Below are 21,742 nucleotides of genomic sequence, written 5' to 3' on the forward strand. Positions count from 1 at the left end.
TCCTCTTTATGAGATCTAACTCTTTAGTTCTACTAACATGTATAACATAGTCGTTACATCTTCATGCATGTGATAAACTATTATTTCTATGCTTAAGCACATATGTTCCTTTCACATAGTTATTTTTCGAGAACTCAACATAGTCTCTCTAACATACAAAGAACTTAACTCCATATCACAATGACTATTCTTTTTGCATACCATAACTTATCATATTAGCCCTTCTTTAATGTATGCAATACATATTCCCTTCACAAGAATACTACCATCATTTCATACAACAAACCACATACTTCTTTCTTAAAGAGAGTCATTATAACCTCATTTCTATATCTTCCTATATGAGGGTTTCTGAAGCTTCCCTTTCAAGAAATTATTAAACATATCCATCTTTATGCATAAAAATCAAGAAGTCAACACAACTCATCTAACAAGACAATCTTTCAAGAGATTATATTTTTCAAGAAAGTTGGCGTGACCACTTTCTCTATGTACACACAAAAATCATACTCCCACTGTCACAATAGCTACCCTTATGTGCATGCAACATGTGTTTTTCCTAACACAATTACTTTAACTTCAATGCACATAATCTTTCCACAAACCAAGTATATATTCTTGGCTCTTGTATGAACACTATTCATATGTGTCTTTAAAGGAAAGAGCCTCTATTTTTGTTTTCAAGAGATCTCCAATAGAGTCATTATTTTCTTGCAGTAAGAATGCACTCTTTCCTAAAAAGAAAACTATAGAAATAAATATCTATGAGCCTAGAAGCACTTCACTAGCTAATTCAATCATGCATGTAATGCATAATTATTTCACATGAACTTAGGAATTAGCTCGTATAACAATGCCATTAGCATATATCCTTTTCCAAGAAACTTTTATAAAAGTACTTATTTTAATTCAAGAATCTTGGCCACTTTCACGCTATGTCCTTAGGATGTTTATATGCTTCCTCTCCTTTCCTCAAGAAGATATTTTTGCTATATTTAGCAAGGATTTTATTCCAAGAGAATGACGAGAGACAAGCATTTTACACACAAGACTCACATGTAGCCTTTCTAAGAGGAAATACCTATTTTCTTTACCAAGAAAACATAAAAATCAATCAATATTTAACATATTTTCTTTACTGAGAAAACATATCAAATATTCAATATTTTATAGCATGCACTAACATATCTCCTTTACCAAGAAAACATACAAAATAATCATTCTTTTACCGCATGCATTAACATATTTTCCTACTAAGAAAACATATAATTTAATCATTCTTTTACTGCATGCATCAACATATTTTCCTACCATGAAAACATATAATTCAATCATTCTTTTACTGCATGCATCAACATATTTTCCTTCCAAGAAAACATATAATTCAATCATTCTTTTGCTGCATGCATCAACATATTTTCCTACCAAGAAAACATATAACTCAATCATTCTTTTACTGCATGCATCAACATATTTTCCTACCAAGAAAACATATAATTCAACCATTCTTTTAATGCATGCATCAACTTATTTCCCTACCAAGAAAACATATAATTCAATCTTCTTTTACTGCATGCATCAACTTATTTTCTTAGCAAGAAAACATATAATTTAATCTTATTTTATTACACGTAAACAAAGAATATTTCAAGAGATCAACTTATCTCTTTCCTTTGAAAACTTTGTTCCTATTGCTGATGCCAAGATCATAGAGCTTTCCTCCGCGGGAGAAAATAATGAGAGCCACCTTTGCATCACACAAGACTAAAAGTTTGTGGGCTTTCTTCATCAGACTGTCTCGGTGCTTGCAGAAGGTCACCTGCCTGTGCACGTTGTTCTCGATCTTCTTGATTTCTATTTTACCATGCCCCATTTTCATCAAAAACCCAAGAGTTTCTCAAAATAGGAATATAATGCCTTTTAACACTATTGGAGAATATGTTGCAAACCAAAAAGATCCTCCCACTTGGGCCTTGCGGTCCAAGAGATCGCCACAATCCAAAAGTCTAGAGTAAGCAACCTATGCGCGTGGAACATAAGTCTCCAAATGGATGCGAAGCGATCCCTCATTCAATTCACAATTACCAAGAATCAGTTAATAACTAATTTGTAAGTTGAAATTACTTTTACACAGGGGGTAATTATAATAGGGATATTACATAAACCATGAGATTCATTGTTCAAATTTTCTAAAAAAAAATAAATGAAAAGTAAGATATCAAGTGAAATAAACTAATGGACAGGAGCATCCTAACATAAACCATGAGATTCATTGTTTAAATTTTCTAACAAAAGAAATGAAAAATAAAATATCAAGTGAAATAACCTTATGAAGAGACGTGAGATGAAGCATGAGCATCCTAACTATTTTTTTCCCCTTCACAAGTGGAAAAACTACATGTAAATATTTACTATGGGATATCTATTTTGTAAATATTTACTACTATGGAATATCTAAGAATATTTAGTATGAAATATCTATTTTTGGAATATCTTTTGGGAATATATATTTTTTTTATGTCTGGGTGTTAATTTTTGGGACTATAGTAATTAGTCAGTGAATACCTCCCCCCTTCCTCTTATAGGATATTTTCATTTCTTGGTAAGTGTTCATGTGAGTTACATGCCCCACTCCTTGTAAATATTTTCTATGGAATATTTATGTTGTTATGCTGGTGTTGTTTTGGGACTATTGTAATTAGTTAGTGAGAGGCCTAAAATACCCCCTTTTCCTTATACGATATTTTCCTTTCTTGTTAAATTTTCATGTGAGTTACATGCCCCACTATCAACAACGAGTCAAAGGGGGGAACAACTATAGGGGGAATTAGGAATAGTGAATGTGGATCCCTCCCCTCCAACCAACATAAGGGACACCCCAGCCCCCCACAAACCATCAATCTTGGTCACATAAAATTCACCTTTGAGGTATAGGGTGGAAATCTGAGGTGGAACCATGGGTGTGGAGCCCCAAATTTTATTGACACAAGAATAAACCCCCCTACACTAAACATAAATAATTGATTTTATTATGAATCGTAGTCATTCAAGACAAAGGTGTCATATCAAATGGTAATTCCCACTCGCAAAGCTTGGACAAACATGTGGGATATGTCATTACCAAGGCTTGAGTCATGATAAGGAGTGGTTTTTAGAGTGTTGATAAGAAATTGAGAGGTGTGTGGTAGAAACATGTTACATAGGTATGTTGCAGAAGTCTATTACAGAGGTATGTTGCAGAGAGGTATAACTCTAACAAGAAGAATGCAACATGTAGCAATACGCAGTTTCCGTTAAACATATTCAATTATTCATTATACCTTTAGCAAGAACACCTTGAATACCCTTCGCCATCAATGACTACTTTTCGAACAATCTCCCCCTTTGGCACTGTAACATCCTAAATAACAAAAATTTAAGAAGATCTAGAACATTATAAGATTTTGTTTAAATTTCTCACTAAATACTTAGGATTTCACTTCAGAAAATTATGTTGTAATTATCTTCACCATGAAATTATCAACAAAGCTAAGAAACATAAGCTTCAACTTAAAATTGGCATGAGACAGAAGAAATGAACCTCATATTTATTATATTACTATGAAATATGAAATTGCATGCTAGTACAAAATAGCCAGAAAATGACTGAGATCAAGCGCTCCAAACTGTTACAAATTGATTTTGGCTTCTCCACTGAAACTAGAATGGTAGCACACTTTGTAGATGTGTTTAGCAAGGGACGAGAGAAGTTTTCATCCAATCTCAGCTAATCACCCAAGTGTTTTCACCTCCGGTCTACTGAAGCTAAGAACCTAGTTATCCAAACCTCAGCACAAAGACAATAAACATATACAAGATATCCCAAATGATTGCATCCTTATTTTTTTAAGGCTCGATAGGTAGATCTCCAGTCTTTTATAAGTATTTTATTGTTATTACTTTTTACTTTTCTAGAATCTTCCCCTTGACTTCATCTATGTGGCATTTAGTATTATTTTATTTTCCTTCAACAAATAATTTTTCCTTTCTTTTATTTAATCGGGTGACTAATTAAAGTCACTTTTAATATGGTAAAATAATAAAATTCCCACCATACTTTATGTGGCCAGTAGAAGTCACTTTTGATCTTCCCATCCTATAGATTTTCTCATTCAAGTGCCGGTGAGCTATTACGATAAGGTGTTCCATTAAATATTCCTCTTGAAATTCCATCTTAATTATCATTATTTAAGTTATGCTCAATAATAACCACGTTTTAATGGAATTATCAAAATAAAATAGAACCAAAAGAAAGTTGTGGGGAACTAACCATAATGATGGAATATAGCAAGTGAACATTGGTGGACCCTATAAAATCCTCAAACTCCCTTTGATACCTCTAAAAAAATAATCTTTCTCCTCTGACTTGGCCATCACAGACCCTAGAAATTCATCTTGGATCTACTATCAAGGAAACTAAAAATGTGGACATATTAATTCCTTTGACCAAAGATTGCTTTCCCTCAATAAATTCATATATTTCCATAGGAGAGGCATATTCACACTAATACCAGGATCACATATGAACCATTATTTTATACCATGCCTCCATGCCACCAAATTCTAAACATGTCCCTCAAGATTAAATTACATATCAAGATAAAACTTAAAAGGGGGTGTCCTATTTAGTTGAACATTGTAATATAACCATTAGTAACTTATAACCATGGGAAGGAAACATAATTCATGCATTGAGTGATCATCTCATAGAACATTCAAGATAAAAAAAAAATGGTCTTCATCCATGTTTTATTAGTAGTCAAATAGGAGTTATCTCTTTTGAGTAAATATATACATGATCCTACTCATATAATAGATTTGAATATTGGACATGTCGAATGTGCAGGAGAGTTCTAGATCAAGCCTTTATAAATTTGGAGTGAAGGGAAAGTACACTCTAGAATCCAGAAATCACCTAGGTTAAAGTGCAATGGATAGACTTTGGGATTGAGAAGGTCGCTTGGGACATGGAAAATGAAATGAAGGGTACTTTTCCTATGTTGTTCCAAACAAGAATGCAAATTTCTAACACCAAGGATGGTGCCCTCTTAAGGGGAGGGGAGATGTAACTAGAAAAATTTATTTTATGAATTTATATTATTTCATTGATGAAAAGTGAAGAGGACAAGTGACATAATGTGTCAATGTAAATATTTTTTAAAACAATAATAATAATAATAACAATAATAATAATAAAACCATTTTTTGGTGTGCTAAAATTTCTAAAAATTTATCAAAGGATATCTTTTGAGATTAGTTTGTTAATTGCTGGAAAAATTGGTTGGAATAGGTTATACCCAAGAAGTTGTAGTAGGAAAATGAAAATTCTCCTTTCCCCATTAAGTTGATATGAGTGTAGAGACAAAACACCAAGAGGAATTCATGAATGGAGATAAATGTCACGAGGTAGAACTTGGAACAAGGGAATTACAGGAGATAAAGGCAGTTGCTCTTTGAAATAAAAAGACCAGTGGAAGAGAAAAAAAATGGTTTTGAACCCTAAAAGTAATAGCACATTACTAAATGGGTTAAGGAGGTAAATTTGAAAAACTATTTTGTGTTTTCTCTCCTAGCATGGATGAGTAACACGGTGGGAGCTAACTAAGAAATCTACTTCATGTTTGGGAGGAACATGGAAGGCTTTGGTTCATTTAGATAGGTATGTAGTATTGCTTGAAAGTGAATCTATGTTGAGTGGGTTTTATATTTTGGTTTTGAATATGAATAAATAGACAAGAAATTTGTGTATAATTTGTTGTGTTTTCCCATGGGTGTTAGAGAAAGTTAATGGGTAAGTCTTGTCAATCCTTTTGAAAAATAAATGGTTGTATAGGTATGTATGTGTGGAATAACTTATTATAGGAAATCAAGAGAAACTAGAATTGAGGATTTACTATGCTAATGAAGGGGAGACTTTATACTAAGAGCCATGTTGGAAACTAGATCACTACTAAGAGGGGGTGTGAATTAGTAGTGATGGCACTTATAAATTTTTCTTCAATTAATTATCCAATAAACCACTCATAAATGAAACAAAAAAATAGAGATCAATGTATCAAACATAAAAAATAAACCATGAAAATATTCAACACAAAGGAGACAAGTATTTTCAATGGAAAACCCTCCTCTTGGAAGGAAACCACCCTTACTAGTGTTGCACTGCTAAAAATATTTTATTACTTCAAGAAAATTATTGACATATAGATTCAGCTGACTAATATCAAATGGAGATCTCTTCTCACACATATCTTTGGAAAACCATCTGCTGGAAGCTACCATGACCAAACATCCTCACTTGGTAACTCCTAAACTACCATAGAACTCTATAGAATCCTATATGCTCGAAGCCACCATGAGCAACAAGCCTTTCCCAATTTCTTCCATACTATCCAACTACCATTCGATGGAGAAAATTTCTCCGTATACTGATTTCACCAGAGTCCTTCAACTCATCTCCTCTATGTGGTTCTCGTTTCATACATTTTAATACTAGAACTGAGAACTGATCAATATTAATGCCACAACAACGATATCTTCAAGGCACAAATAATAACTAAAAAAAAATGAATCAATACAAACATTTCATTAAATCATCTTATAAATGCATCAACAAAAACCCTCTCTGCAATAACAAGTCTTCTAACAAACAATTGTTGTCGACAGTCAACAAACTGGAGGATAAACAAGTTGCTACCAAATAGAAATCAGATTTGTAATCAAACACTACTTCATCTCCTTGCTAACTGCACAAAATGTGGGCTAAAAAAATACTCCTACTACCTACTACAATACCTACAAACTACTTCAAAAAATATACATAACAACCCTCCCACATCTTGCACACACTATTTCCCTCTCACTCTCTCTCAACACATAATTCATCCAACCAAACTATCGTTGATATCTCTCTAATATATAGATGAACTTAGGTTCTTAGTTCAATAACTAATAATAATTACTAAGTCCCAAAAACACTATTCACACTCTTGATTTGACCTAGATTCAAGTATTTTACTTGTTTGAGTGACTCACTCCACTTAATGATGGCTATTCTCAAGTTCAACCACTTCCTAGATGCTCCCTTACCTTTTCCAACCTTTACTTGAAACGTTCTGAACAAGACAAGCTAGAAAAACACATAATGCACTTGATGTGTGCGACGAATGAAGAGGAAAACTTGCTTTAGGCCTCATTTGCACCCAAAAAACCATTAGGTTTCAATTGCAGCCACACACACAAGCCTACCAAGCTTTCGTTAGCGAATTTTAGTAGCACGCATTAGCATTTCTTCATAAAAATAGGGGAAAGGATAGAGAAAAGTCACTCTACTCAACTCATAACTCTTCTAAACTTCTTGCAAACCTTCATCAACTCCTTAAAAAACATCCAAACATATAGGACATGATATATAACTAATGACATAGGTGAACAACCTCTACAACAAGTTAGTGACATTCAAATCCTAGTCTGCCAAACACCTCTAGAACTTGTCCAACAACAACCTATCCAAATACCTCCAACACCTTTAGCAGCATCCACGACACTTGTAGCAACATCATCAAGCCATATAAAAACATCCAACACTTGTAGAGTATTTATACGTCTTCTAGGATCACGTCAACCTCTAATGAACCAGCACAACATATCCTCCAACCATTTCTACTCAATGTTAGGCCCCTAGAATACTAGTGATTCCCTCATTACTATTGTCATTATATCCCTTATTGTTATTATTGTGCCCCTATTGTCCCCATATTGTTATTAGTATGCCCCATAGAAACCCACTATTGTTATTTTTGTGCCCTTATGTTATTACTGTTATGTTAGCTTGATTACATTGTGACCGCTTAGACTCCTATATATAGAAGAGAGGTTTAGTCATTTTTGTAATATAAAGGATGTTCCCTCCTTGAAGAGGTTGAATTCTAAGGTGTTCATCTATCTTTTCTATATTTTTCTCAGCTAGTTTCCTAACATTTCGTATTAGAGCTTTGGATTCTAGGATTTCGCTGCTCCAAACAGATTATCTTGGAATTTTCATTATAAATTTTTTTATGTGATGTTTCAAAAGCTAAAAGTAAAACCCATTTGGGCCACAATCATTCTAAACTTTGGATCTAAATTTCAGAGCTTCTCTCCCTATATTTGTGGAGATATGATCTGAGGAAGTTGGCGTTTTTGCACTCTCGAATTATATTCCAAACAAGTGACCTCAGGAAAATCATAATAGCTTTTGGTTTGAGCATTAGATTGAAATTTCATCAAATGTTTAGAAATAGGATGACCTATAGTTTTTTGTGTATCTATTTCAGGTACTAAAGTCGAAATAGTGATACGTGGAAAACCGTAGAAGTTCCCTCTACTTAACTATTCTATAATCAAGCCACCATGAGATATTTGGCATAACTCTTCCTTGGAGAATCCAATATTCATCAGACTTGTTGGGTTAGAAAGAGGACTAAAAGGGCTACCATAAGATGAGATTTCAGATATTCGAGCGACAGTTACAGAGATATAACATATTCAATATCGAGCTCTTAGAAAGTGAAAAAAATATGTGCAGGTTTTTTTGGATTTTGCATAAGATTGGTTTAAAAAATTAGTTTGAAGGAATTGAAAGGGAATAATGAAGAATTATTAGAATTAGTTAATGCCCCAAAGAAGGAAAATAGAAACACCTAGGAAGCAAACTGAAAGCTCTAACGTACAAGACCAAATGTAATATGATATATCAGAATTACAAGACCAAGTACAACAAATTTCACTCTCACTAAAGGTAAATGAAGCCAAGATGAATGACATGGAAGCTAATATGAATGGCATGCAAGTTAATGTGGATGGTGTGGAAGCTAAGATTTATGGTTTAAAAAAAGGCATAGAAGCTAAGATGAATGGAATGGATGCTAAGATGAATGGCATGTATGATAAGATGGAAGAATAGAAGATAAATTTGAATTAGTTGCTACACGAAATGGTCACTAATGGTGAAAGGGTAGTAAAGGAAACTCATGATGAGAACAAAGGAAATGTTAATAATGATTTCATAGACTCTAATGTTCGATTGAAGACCCACCATGTTCCAAAAATCGATATGAGGAAATTTGATGGAAAGGATCCCGAAACATGGATACTATAGATGGTGCAAGTTTTCGATCTCCATAATGTGTAAAACACACAAAAGGTATGTATTTCAACTTTTCATTTGGAACCAAATCAGTTTGTATGGTATCGATGGCTTTCCTCTCATCAGAAAATAAACACTTTTCTTAGCCAATTGATAAATCTCAAACAAAAGGGTTCAATGATGGAGCACATTGAGGACTTCCAAAAATTGAACATAAGGGTGAAAGATATTCCATAGGAGCATAGGATTGATGTGTTCATAGTGAATTTAAATGATAATATCCAACATGAGGTTCACCTTTGGGAACCTGATTCATTGGAAAAGGTATTCAGGTTAGCAAGAAAAATGGGAAGTAAAATTATGGCAACGAGGAAGCCTACCATTCACAATTATAAAGATGGAAGCGTTGTTTCCCCTAGCCTTCCACAACTTACAAGGTTGACAACACAACAATTGGATGAAAAAATAGAAAAAGGGCTTTGTTATAGTTGTGATAGCAAATACGCTAAAGGTCATAAGTATGCTGAGAAGAAATCATTCTACATAAATTTTGAAGAGGAGGAAGAAAGGGAACAAGAAATGTAAAAAGAAGAGGATATACTCCACGAACAAAGCATACATAAATAAGAAATGAATCCGACCATACGTTTTAATGCATTGGCTAGAATTACCACTCCTCAAACTATCAAGATATAAGGACATATGAATAAGAAAAAGGTAAGATTCATGAAGTACCCATAATTTTATTAATTGTAAGATAGAAAAGGAATTGAATTGCTTCCTATATCTAGCACCAGAGTGTCAAGTGATTGTTACAAGTGGAGGAACCATAAATTTCGCTAGAAACTACAATAACATCAAGTTATTGATGGGAGAAAATGTATTGAATAACCCAATGCTTTCCATTCCAATGGGTGGTGTTGATGTTTTACTAGGAGTCCAATGGCTACAATCCTTGGGTACAATAGCTTTCAAATTAAAACAATTTTTCATGAAATTTTGTGCACAAGGAAAGGAAGTTGAATGAAGGGGTATTGCAGGGAAACCGAGAAAGATAATTAGCTCTAACAATATGACAAAACTTCTAAGGAAGGAACAACAAGGTGTAATTGCACAATTATGTTCGCTAGAGGTTCCCACATCGAAATCATATATTTCTCCTAATAGCCAAAAAGTCTTGGACAATCATTCCAAGGTATTTGAGACTCTGAAAGGCCTCCCACCTATTTGTGATCATGATCATGCTATTCATTTGATTCCAGGAAGTGTTCCCCCATTACTATTTTGATTTTATCCCTTATTGTTATTATTGTGCCCATATTGTCCCCATATTCTTATTAGTATGCCCCATAGAAACACATTATTGTTATTTTTGTGCCCTTATGTTATTACTGTTATGTTGGCTTGATTACATTGTAACCCGTTCGAATCCTATCTATAGAAGTGAGGTTTAGTCATTTGAATCATCCAAGAATTGTTCATTTGTTTAATGTAAAGGAGGTCGCCCCTTTTAAGAGGCTGAATCCTTAGGTGTTGATCTATCTTTTATATCTTTTTGTGAGCTATTTTCCTAACACTCAACCTCCCATTCCTACACTAGTTCCTACACTAAGTCATGTAATAACCATGTTGACATCAATGCAAGCGAATAAGAAAAACAATCTTTTCACTACAAAAGCCAAACACTCATCACACATCATGAGGAGGAATACCAAAATTATCAGGTTAACATAAGACATATTGTAACACCCTCCTCCCACATCTACCCAAGCAACTGACCACTTGGGGTAAACATTCAAATATGCTAGAAAACTCCCATGCCTCTAATTTTTTCTCCCATTCCTGCATGATCCTATCACTATCTTCCTTACAACTCCTTATTTCTTCCTTTAAGCTTCTTACTGTGACTGCCGAACCAAAAGAGTTCCCAAAACCATACTACTCTTCATATTCCTAGAGATAATATTTTTAGTCAACCATCCTACTAGCCATTTGATATTTCTTCCTGTAAGGTATATCGTGTCAGCTAAACCAAATCAGAATAAACCAAGGTTCCTTAGCATAGTTCGGGGAGGATACCTTTTTTGCAAGATCAACGAATCAGTGTGATACATGTATAACATAATCATGAAACCATATTTAAATTTAATACATAAGAAAATGACCGTGCAATGATCATTCTAGCTAGGGTCCATTCATCAATGCATTAAGTTAACAACAAAATAGACCATGCCCTCATGCATAAAAAAAAAACCACTACATCGTTGTACTCTTGACAACATGCAAAGAAAGACATGCATAAGCAATACGTAACCAACTACACATATTGATAAGAACATATGATCAAGCATGAGTGAACTGTACTTGAAATCAAACCTACAATAATGATACATGAAACCAATCATATTATAATGTAACCAAACATGCAAGAGTGTAAACAAGCATACTACAATGATACATGTAGACAACATAAATTGACATGTAACCACTCATACACTCACAAAAATGCATTCAACATCACTACAATGATGAACAACATCATGTAAATGCAACAAGCACATGGAATACAAGGGTGAGAGACACACATGAAATTGACATGCATCCATGACCAACACATATTTGATCCAATCTAAGGGGTGAACCATGCTTTGCTACCACTTTGCTACCACTTTGTAACACCCTCCTCCAACATCTAAACAATAAATCGGCCAGGCGGGGTAAAGATATAATGAGAGGCCACTATGCTATTATTCGACATCCTAAGTCACATTAAGGAAATGTAACCAACAAAAACATACCATACAAAAATTCAGCACTAGCTACAGGACTGTCAGGAACCAATCCAATACTATAGATAGCTTGTTGTTGGGTCCCATTGAAATTTTTGACAACTTAAGCCTTGGTCTCTCTCATGCTATATGCATGATAGCATCTAGAAACCCAAAGTCACTCTCATAGTCTTGCCTTTCAGTGACCAGAGACTAGATTTTTTAGTGCTATGTCAGCAACCCCAAGATTTGAGACACTTTTTCAAGTCTAGAACCCAGGTCACTACCCAGAATTGAACCATATATTTAGAACAGTAAAATAACATGGAAATGACAATATTAAAGGAAATACTTGATTAATACCTTCACTCGAACCCTGCTAGCCATGACTATTATTTCATCAAACATATCATGAATATGTAAACTTCATGCTTAAATAATAGTTTTGAGCATAGGGGTCTCATATTTAGCTGAGAAACTTTTAGAACCATTGATGCTTCAAGACATGAACTGCCATTCCATCCATTAGGTCATAGATACATTGATAATTCAATTACAAGTAAAAACATGATGACATACATACATGGATGTTGTCATAAAACACATACATAACCATCATAACAACAACATAAATACTCAAGAAAGTACAACCATATAAATCACATATAATCCATAAAAATTCTCATACAAATACAAAGACAAATAACATTTCATTAATGATTCAAAATCCAAACCTGGGATGGGACTTCCACGTTCCACCTAGTTGTAGAATGGCTAAGCCAAATCTCTCTTCAGTCACTCACGCCTATGCCATATTCCAAGCATGAATGTGGGATCTTATAGAACACATCATCAAAACTCATCCAAGGCTTCTATATGTCATCCACCTCAACACATCAAATAGTGATTCCACCTCACCATTAGACATCACAAAAGAATCATCATATTGGTCTCCATCCAAGCCTTCCAAGGTTTCTAGAGAATTTTTTCCAACCAAGGCTTCCAGGACTAGTGATGAAACACACAGTTGTCGCTGGGCTTCTGGAGCATTTTTCCAACCAAGGCTTCTAGGACTAGTAACTCAACCCACCAAGGGCTTCCAAACCATTTGTCCAACCAAGGATTCCAAGACTAATAACTAAACCCAAGAAAAGGAAACATGAGGACGAACCAAAAATAAATAATGAAAGTAAACCAACAATCACCATATCTATCTGGGAAATGTCAAGAATAGGAAATCCATTTTCAATCTAGGCAATCATCCATGGAAATGATAGATCATGACCAAGAATCCACATGCATATTCCATGTGTGCCAAAACTAAAGAAGATAAGATACATGCATCTCGCTGCCTACAAGGAAATATGATGTATTTGTTGATCTCGATCCACTCTTATGCTTCTTTCTCTTCCTTTTGCTTCTTGTTCCAAGAATCCAAGTATGCCACACCCAACAAGAGTTCTCCAAGAAAAATCTTAGTCTCAAAGACTATGAGGGAGAGAGAGAATAATGAGAGAGGTCCAAATTTTAACTGATAAAAGGTTACAGATTGATCCTCTAAATCCTTTTTATGAATGAGGGCTCTATTTTCTTCATTTTCCTCCTCGCATGAAACCTATGACCTTTCACCCCCTTTTTCTCCTAATTTCCATTATTTTCATAAATAAATGTGCCAAAAATGTCGTTTTTCCTTTCCCAACCCTTAGCCATTGACTTTGCCAATTTCCTTAGCCATAAACAATCACAAGTGATCCCCATCACTAGGGTTTTTCCCATCATTTAGCTTAGAATAAGTCTCCCATTATCCATGGTTATTATTTTGTATTTATTTACTTTTATTACATGGAATTTTTAGTAGGGTTGTTACAGTAGATCTCTAAGAATTTTTTTGTTACCTTGAATCAAATAAATTTCTACCTAGTCTATTAATTCTTTAGAGAGATAATTTCCTGCCACTTTTCTTGAAGTCTTTCCTACTTCTTCTAAATCATTATGATGACATTCATCCTCAATTCCCATTAGATTTAGCCGATTTATGTATGTGAAGTTGTTTGTCTTTCTCATAATTATATCATTTGTCTTCTCTATATGGGATCATAGAACTCTTACCTAGAATGGATTTAACCTTCTCATTCTAGTGCTTCTACCTAGGTTTCTCACCTATGCTCTGTGAATGGATTTCATCTATGTTCTCCTATTCTTAGATGCCTAATCGTTTAGGTAGATCAACTTGTACTTCAAAGTTGTTTCCTATCACCTTTCACTTAGGTGTGATATAGCGGATGTTATTATTCTTATGGCACTTCTTGGAGGGGTTTCTTGTAAATCCATCTCGATCCCTTAATTCTATCTATATTGTACCTTTCTTGGGTTAATTGGGAGATAAATCATGGAATAGGTTTCCATGCATGTGGCGTCTCCTCCATCTTTGCTAATACTCAATATTTTGAAAGAAATCTTTGTCTTTTGATCCTATGTTTATTGCGTCATGGATGGAGCAAGAGATATTCATATTTACACATATCCTTGCATAAAAGGTATATATGCAATGATTTTGTTATTCTAATAGGAAGAAAAACTAGCCCATCTTGTTTTTTATCTCCTTCAATGTATACAAATATTGGTATTTTTACAGTACAAAATACATGTATATCTAGGTAGGCACCTAGGAGAAGTCCTCTTTTTCAAGGTTGAAGTGTAATACACAATGGCCCATTTAAATTCTAGTTTATTTCAATAAGTAAGGGACCCCATCCATTACAACCTTTAGATCCTCTATGTGAGAGAAAATTACAGTAAAAAACTGCTTTCAACCTAGTTTTACCTCATAATGGAATTTTTTCTTCCATCTCATTGTAATCTAGTGGAGTGTTTTTTATATTGGACAAATTATGATGAACTTGCAAATCAATGCATGGTCCTACATGAATTGGATATTTCCATTCATCGTGGCTAAAGGGATGTTAATCCATGGTGTTGATGTTGATTTAACAATACATTTTCTTGTGCTCTTCTTTAGAAGGTTTTTTTCTTATTCGTGGTTGGTGTTTTCTTCCATAACTAGATTTATGACATTAATAGCCTTGTATTTACCTAGGCCATGATCTAGATAATGGGTCAATCTTAAAGAGTAATTGGAGACACATAGATCCCCTCCTCGATAAGTTTCCATTCCAAGGGAATAACTCAGTTATAAAACTTCAAAAAGGAACAAGGCATGTGGAGGGTAATGAAATCGAGATTATAGAGGTGATGATCAAGAACTGAAATTTGATCACATTCCCTAGAGGGAATCAAGATTTATTCTGGCATATTCATATTAAATAAATGTTTCATAAGAAATAAATTTTTATAAGTTAAGGGTTTTTCATACAATTTTCCCAACATTTAAATGAAAGTATTTGTTGTCTTTCCTTTAAAAATGTTCAAATCCCCTAATGTTTCCATGCATTGTTGTATAGTTCATAGTTCCCTTTTATCAAGAATACCCCATTCTTCACCTTTCATAGTCGTTTACCTCTTTTCTTTTCCATCAAATAGTAGAAACATATTTTTATAATATAGATACTATTTCATCTCCACGCTCCATAGCATATTTTTTTTGGCTTTTTCAACTAGAATTATCTACCATAAAACATTCCCCGTATATTTCTCCCACAAAAATTAGGAATCCCCCTTTTAGTATGAGTTTTATTAGCTAACTAAACTTTCGTTTGTAATACCAGTTGTTAAGAATAAAACCATAAATAAATAAAATTAAAATAAATGTGGAGATGAGACATAGGATAAAAAATAAAAATGAGGCACAAATATAGATAGTTCACTTGGTTTAGGTTACACCTATGAAGAAATATCCAATCCCTCAGTTTATTGCATCTAGTAAAATTAAGATATTACAATACGTAATAGATCTATTGCAATCTCCTCTTTTCTATCGCAAAGTCTCCCCTCTCTCCATTATGATGTTATCTCAATAATACATATACAAAATACAATTCCCTCTTTAAAGGAAGGTTTTATCTAGGAATAAAAACCATAAAATAACATCTAGTATCATAACAACTAATGATGGATGGTCTAGATTTACAGAGAAATTACAATAACTTACAACGTATTTTTTCCCAAAAATTATCTTTTGGTTTGGTGCTACTAAACCCTCACCGAGGAGGCTCCAAACAATTTTCATCACCCCCATGGCCCCCCTGGTGACAATAATAGTGTACACCTTCAAGGAAATTAAAACAAATTGTAGGTTAAGAATGAAAAGGTATTGGATAATACAATCTATATCTTTTTCAAGATAAACATGATCGAAAGTATCATTTTTAATATCATTTAAATTCAAAAATCACTACCAATAATGAAACTTCGAATGTCATGTGATGATTATGATCAATAGTATTAAGCTAACAATACTCAATGAAGATGAATATGAATAATAAGAATGTAATAAATTATGCATCTACCAGTTTCGAGATGTTTCCTTTGTCTTTTATTCACCTGTACATGCTAAATTTCGCATCTTTTCATATGGTTGAGATGAGAAAATATTTTTGTTTGAAATATCATTCAATTCATTAACTCAATGCATTGAAAGGAATATTATTTTCCACTTATAGATGTCGTTAGTTTCTTTCTCCAATCTATTTTTCTTCCTGATAATTCTATTAAAATTTTATTTCACAATTTTTTTATTTTAATGCGTCACATATGAATGCAGTTTATATATCTTATTATTCTTTATATATTAAGTTTTCTAATGGTTTTAGCATGAAAATAATAATACATAAATCAATATGTTACCCTGTAATATGTATTTTAAAACTGGTTTACACTATTATTAGTCCCTGCCTCCGGCATAGCAGGGACTATAGCGTTCGATAGGGCATTGACTTGCTATTAAATTGCGCATTGACCATCAATTGCTACAGGTTATTCACTGTTTAACGAAACTTTATTCTGGGCTTATGCTGGGAACTTTGTTGGCTAGAAAACTTTAACCAAAGTTCTCAGTTTACCCTCTTATTTCCCACCTCACTTGGCCCGATGTGTGCACAACTTAATTTATCCTAAGTTGTTTCTGGTGCCTGTTCTTCGTGTCCTGCATGCAATGTCCTGCATGCTGCAAGTGCCAGATATTTGAAGTGTATGCAGGGGTGTCCATGTTTGTATAGAAATGCTTTGTCTAGAGGAGACGAGCAAGGGAGAGAGTGAGTTTAAGTTTCGAGCTAGTTTGAAGAGCAGAGGAGTAGAGCAGAGAGTGTCCACCAGCAGCATCTATGAAGGGTGGAGCTTCAACTTTACTACTTGTAAGTATGTTTAATGGTTTCATTTTACAATGACCTAATTTTACAAAAAATCTAAGGAGAATTTCCATGATTACAACATTTCAACAATTACAGAAGTTGTTTTTGTTCATGCCATTTCTTTGGTTTGGCTTCGGCCACTTTTTCTACAACTAGTAGATGCTTTTTCCATGAGCATGAAGGGAAGAGTAGGTCGTCTTGGATTGGTGGGAGCTCATACCTTCCTTATCTATCGCTACTGACTTCCTTGCCCCCGGAAAGGGCCCTTGCCCCTCCTATTGATTCTCTGGTGGCTTCACACCTTAATAATCAAGAAGAAAACCTGATCTTGCATACAGATCTTCCGCACCTTTCCTTTCTCCTCAAGGATGGCATGCTCGTAACCTTCCTTCCTTTTGATTTCAAACAAGGAACACAGATTGAAGCCCCAACCGTATGCCTCAAACTACTTCGCTTTTATTATGCTTGGATGGGTTGCTTCTAAGACCTTGGGTTTGCATACGCTTTGCGTGAAAAGTTGAAGCCATTGCCAGTGGAAGGTGGAAGCGTGCTCAATTACAAACGTATCCCATTTTTTGCCCCCTCCCTTTCGACTTGCTCACATGTCCAGCACCTATATGCGACGTCATTGATGTTACCCCAAACTGCTCCATAGACATCTTTAGTACTAGCTGCCTACTTCCTGAGTTCATCAATTGTTGTTAACCCCGTGTGCAAGCGGTGTTAGTCCCTGCCGATATGCAACAATGACCTATAATTTATAGCTATAAAAACCATTGAAACTCAACTTTTAGAGATACAAGTTGTTTTAGGTTTCATTTAATTTTTAAATTTCAAATCTCTATGTTGGACTCACACCCCGACCTTTGATTTCTACAGCGAACCTCATGCCAAATTGGAAACCAGCGAGTTGTGAAATCTGCTAATTTCTTCATCTTCTCAAATCCGCCCTAAGGCCTTGCTTTAGGCTATTGTTAAGAGATGGGGGAAATAGGAGGAATAGCCAAATTTTCTAGTGGACAAAGAAGAAAAGAAGCCATTCGAGATAGCAAAGGACCTTCTTCATGTCACTTCACTCCTACTGGCATTGCTGAAGGACAAGGAGTTCTCCTCCCATGCCGAGTAGCTTCCTCTTATCTGTAATAGACCTCAAGTTAGGTCATCCCTCCCCCAGCTGCCCCGTAAATGCCATTTCTTTGTCATCTGGTGCATTCTCGGGTCTAAGGTTAGGCCTTGTAGTATCCAGTGGTGAACCCGTTAGACTCAATCTTGTCAGTCTTCTGTCACAGTCGAATTCACCAAGGTTCATTTCTCGTCATTTGTAGTCATCAAATACTAGTTTGGTCAAAAAGGGTCATTTTAATCCTTGAGCCCAGGGTTTTGTCTACTGAGTCTGCATGAGAGGTTACAGATCAGTTTCCAGTACAAAATTTCATCATCAAATAATTCTCAAGAGAGATTCTTCTTCAAAACCTTGTTTTGAAGAAGAAATCATCAAATGTGTTTTTGTAGTAAATATGTAATTTGTCAAAATGTTTCGACGTTGTACAGCTCTTCAATGGCAGTAGCTATAGCTACTCCTGTCCCTGCAAAAGCACAAATAGAAGAATCATCATTTCAGCTAAAGAAGGTCAGAGAAGAAAATGAAAGACTCGAAGGGATTTGCGGTGGAAAATATATTGTTTGAAGGCAAGTCAGAATATTAAGATGTGATGGTATTTCAATCAGTAACATATGGGAAAGTGCTTGTTTTGGATAAGGTGATTCAGTTGACAGAGAAAGATGGATGCGCCTACCATGAGATGATAGCTAATCTTCCACTTCATCTCCCAGAAAGGTATTGGTTGTTGGAGGAGGTGATGGGGGAGTTCTTCGAGAAATATGTTGACACGGTTCGGTGGAACAAATTGATATATGTGAAATTGATGAAATGGTTATAAATGTATCCAAACAGTTTTTCCCAAACTTTGTTGTAGGCTATGATGATCCTCGTGTAAGGCTTCATATCGATGATGGAACTGCCTTTTTGAAGGAAGGTCTGGCCGGAATTTATGATGCAATTATCATAGACTCTACTGATCCAATAGGTCCTACAGAGGACCTATTTGGAAAACCATTTTATGAAACAATGTCCAGAGCATTGAGGCCTGGAGGCATAGTTATATGTCAAGAAGAAAGCTTGTGGCTACATATGCATGTTATTCAAGATATTGTCACAATGTGTAGGCAGACTTTCAAGGGCTCTGTTCACTATACATGGACATCAGTTCCAACATATCCAAGTGGCGAAATTGGTTTTGTGATTTGCTCAACTAAAGGACCAGCAGTAGATTTCGAAAAATCACGTTAATCCCATTAAAGAGCAGTGCTATATTAAATCGTAGAGCAAATCCATTGTTTTTCACAACCTATCTGCATTTTAAACATTCACAAAAATCCCAAGGAGAAAGCTGAATTTGGAGGTTGAAGAGTGAATTTCAATGTTGGGGAGGCCAACAGTGTGTGGACAGTGTGTGCGGTGCATAGAGCATATGGCACAACGATCTGGGTGCGCACGGCGCATAGGGGCCTTTTGCGCAGTGCAAAATTGCATGGGCGCGACACATACAGCCCGCGCAACGCACTGGGTTTGGCGCACGCCACACACCCACACAGGGCCAAAACCATGCCAAATCACCTCAAACAATTCATGGATTTGTTAGCGAACCTTCTTCCTCTCTCAATGAATATAAATGGGAAGAATCTAAAGTCAGTGAAGAATGGGAGGAGGTCGAGACCTATGACATGGTTAGTGTAGCATCAGAATCTATGAAGAGTTTGGATGTTAATGAATCAAGTTTAGGAAATGCTAGATGCAATTTTGAAGCAAGTGGAGCATTTTATTCAAGCTATTGGGTCTTATGAGGATATATTTTTTCAAAAACGGTCTCACCTACATCAACGCCAAATGGAAAGACTCAAGCGCGAGAAGGCTCAAAAAAGGAACGGAGATAATATGGATCCCAAAACAAATTCTAAATTCTTACCTTGACGGCAGAGGAAATGCGCAGAAATATTGTGATAAAAGACTTGGAGTAAATGAAGGAATTGCATCTTGATTTATTTTAGTGCAACTCTAAGGAAGCGAAGGATTATTCAGCTCAGCAGTCTGCTCAGGTCATCAAGGCTTATAATGTGCTTCTCAAGCCTCTATCCAGAGCACGATATCTGCTATTCAAACAGCTCTCTAATCTAGAAGCACACTCATTTCATGGTGCCAATGCAAAAAGAAAATTAAAAATGGATTCACTTATTCACTTCACATGGACTTGTACGGTTCTGTGCAGCCCTTGATGGCTCTTTATATGTAGTTGCACCTGCAAGGCATCCATGTTGATGAGGAAGCAACTCTGCCTCATCCAAAATTGCTCATGAAGATCATGGAGGTTCGACAATCATTAGAAGATGCTAACAATATTGATGCTCTCCAAATTCATCAGAGTAAAACACAAGTGAAACTTGAAGAATGTCAGACATATTTCTCAACTGCATATGAAAGACATGAATTTTCCTCTGCAATATCATATGTCGAGAAAATGTCATATTATGAACATGTAAATGAAGAGATCAGTAAGAATCTTTAATGGAGATCATAATAATCAAAATAGGGGAGTCTACATCAGCTGAAATGATTGGTTAGTGGGTGTTGGATTTTACTTCCAACGGACAAAGTTTCATCTTCCCAAGTAAAAGCGATGGAAACCGGGTAAAAAGAAGTGAGGTGAAGGTCACACAGCATGTAAATACAGAAGCTAGATGGAATGCCAGTGTTGATATAAAAGACTTGTTAGCAATTTCATATTTACATTATAACATTTATTGTACTAGGTTTTTGTGTCATAAATGCACAACAAGTCACCGATGTCATGATAACCAGGAATCAGTAGGTCTAATTTCAAGTGCATAAAGTAGGATGCCTTGAAGGGTGAAGGAAGGTGAAAAGGTTGAAAACCAAGCGGTGAAAAGGCACAGGGCCAACATAAGGTGGAAAGCCAAAAGCCAAATTAAACGGAAAATGCCTAGCACAACAGAGAAATAAGCCACGGGGCCTACTTTCGTTTTCAGTTACAATTTCAAAAGATTCACACCTACAGATGTCTCTTTTTCAGATCCAAGTAAAATGTCACGCTACTCCTTTACAAGCGGTTGGCCTTTCACCTTCTGTCCCACTTTGGGTTGATCGACTTTCCCATGATGAAATCTATTTATTGTATGAAAATTCATTTTGTAAGAGTTCTGAGTTCTGGAAAACGGTGGGAGAGCTGTGAAGGAAAACTTCACTGTACAGATTAGACAGGGATTTAGAGAAAAGATAAAGCTTTAAACCCTGAGATTCTTGTTGTGTGATTTTAACATTTGTCTTTTCCTTTGTTTCATATGTAGCTTGGTTATGTTTCCATTTCATTTCATAATCATTTCTAAATGAATACTTTTAAATGAGAAAGGCATAATCTAATTTATTGCTC

General features: G+C 35.1%; 1 pseudogene; it reads left to right on the forward strand.

The window, feature by feature from the left end:
* The first annotated feature begins 18,880 nt into the window (after positions 1-18,880).
* LOC149216223 (spermidine synthase 2 pseudogene) lies at positions 18,881-19,621 on the forward strand (annotated as a pseudogene).
* Positions 19,622-21,742: the final 2,121 nt, after the last annotated feature.

Source organism: Pinus tabuliformis, chromosome 1_1 (assembly GCF_031772625.1).
Source record: "Pinus tabuliformis cultivar Carrire ecotype Pingquan chromosome 1_1, CPIR1, whole genome shotgun sequence".
In the NCBI taxonomy this organism is placed as follows: domain Eukaryota; kingdom Viridiplantae; phylum Streptophyta; class Pinopsida; order Pinales; family Pinaceae; genus Pinus; species Pinus tabuliformis.